The 8065-nt window shown below is 38.0% G+C and overlaps 1 long non-coding RNA gene across 1 annotated transcript in view; it reads right to left on the bottom strand.

Moving 5' to 3' along the window:
• Positions 1-3034: 3034 nt before the first annotated feature.
• The window catches only part of LOC111089153, an 18721-nt gene continuing 13690 nt past the window's right edge, over positions 3035-8065 (bottom strand). Inside the window, exon 3 of the long non-coding RNA XR_002613479.1 lies at positions 3035-3112. This is a non-coding gene — a long non-coding RNA (uncharacterized LOC111089153). The remainder of the gene's footprint in view (positions 3113-8065) is intronic.

Raw genomic sequence — 8065 nt, 5'->3', positions numbered from 1 at the left:
GAATAGTCGACTATTCTTCTTCAGGAGAACAAAGGGGACTATCTGCATAGCCGTCCCTAATTTAGCAGTGTAAGACTAGAGGGAAGGCAGCTAGTCATCACCACCCACCTCCAACTCTTGGGCCACTCTTTTTACCAACGAATAGTGGGATTGACCGTCACATTATAACGCCCACACGGCTGAAAGAGCGAGCATGTTTTGGTGGGACGGAGATTCGAACCAGCGACCCTCAGATTGCGAGTCAAGCGCCTTAACCACCTGGTATTTCAATGTTTAAAACCTGGCCTACGATAAGAAATGGGATAATGTGATGGTAAAAAAATATATATACTGTACTTCAATCTTATGTAACTAGAAGAACATACCTTTATGTATACATAGATAGCCACGTGGAAATGTTGTAAGTTTGTGGTAGTCTCCTAGATTAAACACTACTTCTGTAAAACAACCCCTGTTAAGTAAGTCTTATACTTGCTTCACCCTGTTTTTGTGTCATGCTCTCTTGGGGTGAGATCACACTTATTTTGAGGGAAGGTGCAAAAATTTGGTGCGTGTTGGAGTTTAATCTCTTTTTGAATATCTATAGTGGGAATTATCTTTGCCATATCATTAACATTATAACTCGGGGAGTGACAATGGAGGTCCAATATTACCTTCACCCACCCACCCACCCATCCCATTCCTCTGGATGGACCCTACCTCTTCTCCGTGCCTTAAACGGGAACTTCGGCTAATAAAAATAAAAGATGGACGAAATATTATTTCTGATGCAAACTTCATAATACAAGAAATGAAATGTAAGGATATTGCGGGGCGAATTTTTCGAACTGGGGACAACACCCCCTCTCATCCGTGTGGTTACCACCATTTCTTTACGGACCAGACGTTATACCCAACACCACCATTTCATTAACTCCGTTATTCCAGTTCGCTTCATTTATTGTCACCTACCCCTAAAATATATGCAAATCAGAGCGTTAGAACCGAAGTGCCATCTGGTATTTTAATTTAAGATCTCCAAAAGCCGTATTTTAAAGTTGTGCATTTCTTAATTTTACCCACTTTTCAACCTACTTTAAATTCGCGTGTCAAAAGGGTGTTTCAAATCTTAATAACCAACCGTTTTCCAAGAGTCATATTGATCGTGGAGAACGTTCAATAAAATTGATAATTTTGGTTTGATTTGTTTGGATTTTTGCGCAAAGCTACACGAGGGCTATCTGCGCTACCCGTCCCTAATTTAGCAGTGAAAGACTAGAGGGAAGGCAGCTAGTCATCACCACCCACCGCCAACTCTTGGGCTACTCTTTTTTACCAACGAATAGTGGGATTGACCGTCACATTATAACGCCCCCACGACTGAAATGGCGAGCATGTTTTTTGGGGTGACGGAGATTCGAACCCGCGATCCTCAGATTGCGAGTCGAGCGCCCTCTAACCACCTGGCCATGCCGGGCAACAATAATTTTAGAACAGTTGCAGATTATATTTACTCGTCCAAACATTGAAGCTCGCGCTTTTCTTCAGTAAAGGATGTTTTAATATTCAGATTTATAAATGTTCCTCGCATGAAGAAGTCCAACTACACCAGTAATACCAGCATACAATTAGCACTTCCTTCAACTCGGAATTAGAGTGTGTGGCTATATGGATAATAATAACAATTACCATCGTATTTCGCTCGTACGTGTGTTTTGTACTCTATATATATTGATTACAGAGAGAAACCAATGGAGTTTGAGCTTTCACCTGTTTTTAGCCGAGTAAGCACTGAACAGTTCGCTAAGGCTAAAAAAAATGCCCGGATCGAGCTCGTGACATAAATATGTCAACAGAAACACTTTCTTCTGGTCAAAACTTCCGTATGAACAAAAAATAAATAAATAAATAAGATATTACACGGCCCTCTAACCTATAAATTGCACTACAGTGCTAAGCATTAATCACTACACCTGCGAATGTCGTGATACCCAAGTTTAGCCAATGAACGTGTAATAAATTGGTGACGTCAGGAACTGCAGTTCCTGCGAAACATTCTGAAAATAACCAGCAAGTGTTCGTAATTAAGTATTTTTCCTGTACGAAACGGTCCTAAAACCCTCCATGCACGCGGCTAATGACATTTGTAAACGCACAGAGCGTGCGTAAAAATATCACTCAAGTGATCTCTATGGCCTCCAAATACGTCACCTAAGCCTCTTTTCTGCAAGTACCATCCAATACATATTACACAGGTTTATAAGATATTGCTTGAAAAGCCTTATGACAAAAATACAATTCTGACTTGCATTTTCTATATTGTCAAACTGACTTAATCCTTTATCCGATGTAAGCAAGAAAACTTGAAAAAATAGTAACAGCTGGTACCGACTGGTCTTATCACAGGGTTGATAATCTTTTACCTTGCGTCGAAATAATATACAACCCTCAAAAACCTGTCACTTTAAAAAACCAACAATTAAACTGTGATTATTCTGTAGCTTTTGTCCCAAATTAATCCACACCTGACTTTAACGTGCTTTCATTACAATGTAATGATTCATTCTACCAAGTTTTGCGAGACTTTGTCAAATACTCCGATATTAAAAGCCTTGTATGATGTCTACATACTTTTGCTCGTGTAAACAAACGTGACGCTTTATTAGCCATTACAAAACTACCAGTGCTATTAATGGGGGGGGGGGGGGGCGTAGACGCCAAGAAACCCAATTCATTGGCTGAGAACACCTGTCATTGCACGAGCAACTCCAACAAGTAACTCGCGTTTTATCATTTTCAGTTCCCACTTGCATAATTTGTTTTTGTTTTATTTTTAATTATACACAAAGCTACACAAGGGTTATCTGCGCTCTGTCCACCACGGGTATCGAAACCCGGATTCTAGCGTTGTAAGTCAGCAGACATACCGCTGTGCCACTGCATACATCGCATAAAAAAAAACCAAAAAAAACTCAACAACAGACTAAACAAACTCAAAAGTTAGAGCAGTCATAACTTAAGGTATAAACTAAAAGTTGTTTTTCCAGCAATACTTACCACATAGAGAAGTAATACTGCTGCTTTCTTCGTGAACAAACTTTCTAGTAACGGCTTCTTCCATGATCTGTTTCACCTGGAAAAAAAATTAACGTAATTTAAAAAAAAAGAAAAAAAGAATAGTAATAATAAAAGGAAGATCTATAAGAATTCAAGAATAGGCCAAACACAAACAGACGATACTGGGCAGAGAGACAAACAAATACATAAAAAAATAAGACAAAAATTGGCAAACAGGTAGATGGATACCAGGCACAAAGAAACAAATATGAAACAGATGGTAAATATTTAAGTTGAAATGACAAAAGGTTAAGTAACGTATTCGAATGCACGTAAATAGTGGTTTTTGTGGTACAATATAGCGTACTTTCTATGTCAAAAATGCATTTAGCCAGTAGAAGTAATTCCAGTACATAAAGAAAAAAAACTTGTCAGGTCGTTCTTGAGTAACCATACAATTTCAATAGCAGTGCTACTGAAATAATGGACAGTACATCTGGATTTTTTGTACAGCACGACAGGTAAAATCCACAAAAGAAAATTATATAAACCATCATATGTTTATCACATTTGCTTCTGTAATCACGAAATAAATGTTTTGGGATTTAGTTTTCTTATTTTTAATGGGCATATGAATGACACATTATCGCTACAGAACGTCAGGGTTCCCGTGATAGGCGAAAATGAGAAACAAGCTTGTTAATATGTTCAAGACACGAGAATTAGCTGAAACCAGGGCAAAAACAAATATGCTACACACCTAGAAAGTAGTGTGTGTGTGTGTGTAACTGCTCGACTTACCGGGTGGAACTTTTTTTAGATTATCTACAATCAATTTGAAAACCTCTTCCCAGTTTCCACTTTCGTAAAATGTACTAAAAAAAAGTTTATGTATTTATAAACTGGCATAGAAGATGCACCATTCTCTACCCAACCCAAACTATATAATTTGTTGGAAATTTACACTACCCAAATTAAAAGCGAAATAGCTACTTAATTGGATTTTTAGGCTAGTCTTTTACCAATAAATAGTGGGATTGACCGTCACATTATAACACCCCCACGGCTGAAAGGGCGAGTATGTTCTAGTAGGATGGGGATTCGAACCCGCGACTCTCAGATTGCGAGTCAAGCGCCCTAACTACCTGGCCATGCAGGGTCAGATTCAGAGTTTCGGCAAGTTAAACACGGTCTCATTCGGCCCCGAAACTGTTTGATTTGTTTACATCTATTAAACGTAGAGGACGCATATCGGAGGTAGATTCATGATTCTTTCAACAATGTGTATGCAAGTCATTTAAAGTACAGAACTTCGAAAATGTTAAACTTTACTTTGATGAACATTCATAAAGTACATCACTTATTGTACATCAGTGAAGAATTGAATAATAAACAGAGTCTAAAAACGGAGGAAAAAAAACAGACGTTGTTAGGAAAACACGTAGGTTCAAGAAGTCTTGATAGAAATGAATAAAAACCCGAGCGCTTTCGAAAGGTGGACCTTTCTTCTTCAATTTGCCCCTGTAGAAGGAAGGTCCACCTTTCGTAAGCGCTCGGGTTATAGGGTTTTTGTTTATTTTATTTTTTTCAAGACGTAGGTTAATTTTATTGTAAACAAAAATAAAATAAAAAATTCTTCGGAAACATATTACGAGCATTGACGTAGCCTAGCAACGAGAAAAACAAAGGTATTATACTTAGTAAACACACAATTGGCGTTGTACCATTAAGCGATAAGAAAAGAAAAAAAAATTAAATGCTTCACTTATCTTCTGATTCCTGCCACTCATTTTGTGAACCTAATTTCCGTTGCAAAACACCGAAATAAAAGTAGTCCCGAATTTTCTCCAAATCTGATATTCAAATTATTAAACAGTCTCTATCTAATGATTATATATCACACCAATTAAGGAGTTAGAACTCACGCGCGTAAAGAAAATAACTGTAGTTAAGATCGTATTGACGGACAATAAAATAAACGACACATCGCGTGAGAATCGTAAGAACCATAACATCCGGACCAACAACAAAATGCACTTACCTTCTCTAAAGTCCTGTATACAACAATGACGTTGATCAATTAATCGCACGAGATCGTCTGTGGCAAAGTTACTAAGGCCGTTCCTAACTTAGACCTACTGTACCTACTAGTACCCTACCGCTCACCATACACGCTAAGGGATTGACTGTCATTGTTATAACTCACCCAAAGCTAAAAGTGCAGGGAACGTTTTACGGCATGTATAGCATGGAGTGGAACACGGCTCACCAGCTCCCAAATCCAGAGCTCTGCCAGAGGACCAATCGCACGTGCCGTTGGTTTTGCATTAAATACGTATCGTTTAGTTCTATCTATTAATTTGACAGTATGCAAGTTTAATCTGGAAGTCATGAGCACTGATAAGGATGTCGGATAACGTTTCTGAAGCTACGCCTTATTTAGTTCACCCAATAGCAACTTCGAGACTAAATTTCCCGTTGCTATGGTAGCAGATGAAGGGATAATATTTCTATTGTTATTCTGTATTCAATAAATTAAGTTTCCCTCAAACTACAAATTTGTTTGAGTAATGTTTACTTCCTATGCGATCCACACGTTGCAGTGTAAAGAGCTTCAAGGAAGTGACATCTTGTTTTCTACGTAAAGTACATAAGAACTCATAGTGGTAATTAGTGGAATTGGGGTACTTTTATTTACATTTATTTGGTATTTGGGGCCGTGTAACCAACAGTCGTGAGCCCACAAACAATTTGGTAGATAATACGTTTAGAAAGAAAGTGAGAGTCAAAAATCCAACGAGGCCTAGAATCCAGTGTTAATTCTAGGGATAAGATCCGTTCTAGTTAAGTTTCTAAGTAACGCCTACTTGTACTACAATTCAATGCACATGCGTGTGAATCGGTTAGTAACGCCCCTCCCCCTTGTTTCAACACACACACGGGCATATCATGAATAAAACGTACTGCACAATCAGTACTGTTAACTGTTTTAATGATATATATACAGATGCTTGGGTACGTTATATTAAAACTATTTTGCATTAAGTAAGAATCACAGCTGATATAAAGTCGTCATGTATCCGAACTACATTTTGACATTGTTTGCGTTGCTAAGATGAGGAAATGTCATTAAAACAACGCTTTTGGAAATGGCACGTAACAGTACTTTGACACAAAAAGATTCATACATTCAAAGCAGGAATATGGCGGAGTTTGTGGCATCAAAGCCATGTTGGAAGAGGCATGGAACAAGTAGTTCCCTAGAGTCTCGTAAGAAGTTAAAATCCATGAAAAGAACTTTCGATGTCCAAACCGTCCACATGCCCCCAAGCAACAACGTGCAACACAGTCAAGAAAGGATCTCCGTCTAGAAAAGCGACAAAAGTCACGTGCTTCAACGCCATATCTGTTCAACTGGCACAGACCTCAAGCAGCTGAAGAACACAATTCACGAAAGGCCATCGTCTGCACCGGATATTACAAACGTACTTTGGCTGGCCTATATCATTCTTCATTACTTTGACTCAAGTTCTTAGAATTTCATAAGAGAAACCTTACGTACATATTCAACAACTATCTACTCCAAAACCTGGAAGAGGCTGGCTTCGAATCTTCTATCTAATAAAAACGTAGACATCATCCTTCACCTCCTGTGTGCGCAAACAGTTAGCGAAACATGTGAAGCCACTGTTTTTATGCAAATTAATAGTCCGAAAAGTAGTCACCGGTTTACTTGTATAGAAACTAATAACCAAACCCAAGTGGTCACCGGTTTACTTGTATAGAAACTAATAACCAAACCCAAGTGGTCACCGGTTTACTCGCATAGAAACCAATAACCAAACTCAAGTGGTCACCGGTTTACTTGCATAGAAACCAATAACCAAACTCAAATAGTCACCGGTTTACTTGTATAGAAACTAACAACCAAACCCAAGTGGTCACCGGTTTACTCGCATAGAAACTAACAACCAAACCCAAGTGGTGCAAGTAAACCGGTGATAGAAACCAATAACCAAATTCAAGTATTCAAACAAATAGGGGAGTTACTGAACGTACCTGAAGCCCCGACGAACTGTATTTAAAATTCATCCAAATATTTTAGAAGTTCCACTTAATGAGTTGTTTTTGCTTATCACAGAACTACACAATAGGCTGTGCTCTGCCAACTGCGGGTATCGAAACCTGAATCTCAGCGTTACAACACCCACAGGCTTACCGCCGAATCATCTAGGAACAATTAACCTGGTTCTCATTACCCAACACAAAATTATACAAAAAAAACAGGATTATGGGTTAATCCTTATTATAGTTTATGGGGTTCCACTTGAGGGGGAGGGAGTGTTCCCTGCTTTAATGAACGAGATAAATGTATTATTCGACACTAAATTTATTTTCGGTTTTTCAAACCTTAGTTTAATATCCCTTATTTCACGACGGTTAATAAATTAACTCTGATGTTATTACTACTCCCGTCATAATTTTATTTTCAGGTCTGTTGCTTTGGTTCAGGCCAATATTTGCAACATGTTCAGGAATCAATATTTATTGCACAGCTTCGTTGGTTTTAAAATTTTATTGCTGAAAAGTCAAACTTCCTGAACTGTTCCTTACTTTGTACAGTAACGATAGAGCTGACGTCCACTCGCTGGTTTTGTGATGAAATAAATCAATAAGAAAGGAACATAAATGTAATATTATTAACACTACAAAACCGTATTTATTCACATATCTGGGCATTTCAAGACTTTCTGAATCAGATATTTACTTTTTCTTACATATTTGGTTCGATTCTGTTCTACTATAAGCCTAATTCTACCACCACATATAATCTCAGAGCACTAAGTTTCCGTACACATAATAACCCTACAAGTGAATAAAAAGAGACATTAAACAGACATTTATAAGAATGAAAACTAAACTTAGTCTCGAGGAGACGGCTTGAATGGGTAATGAAGAAAAACTTTAATATAACAGCAAATGTACAACGTTTCGACAGTGTGGTACCTGATGATGACAAAACCTTGTC

The sequence above is a fragment of the Limulus polyphemus genome, unplaced genomic scaffold (genome assembly GCF_000517525.1).
Source record: "Limulus polyphemus unplaced genomic scaffold, Limulus_polyphemus-2.1.2 Scaffold5394, whole genome shotgun sequence".
NCBI lineage: Eukaryota > Metazoa > Arthropoda > Merostomata > Xiphosura > Limulidae > Limulus > Limulus polyphemus.
This window is presented reverse-complemented; position numbering and strand designations above follow the sequence as displayed.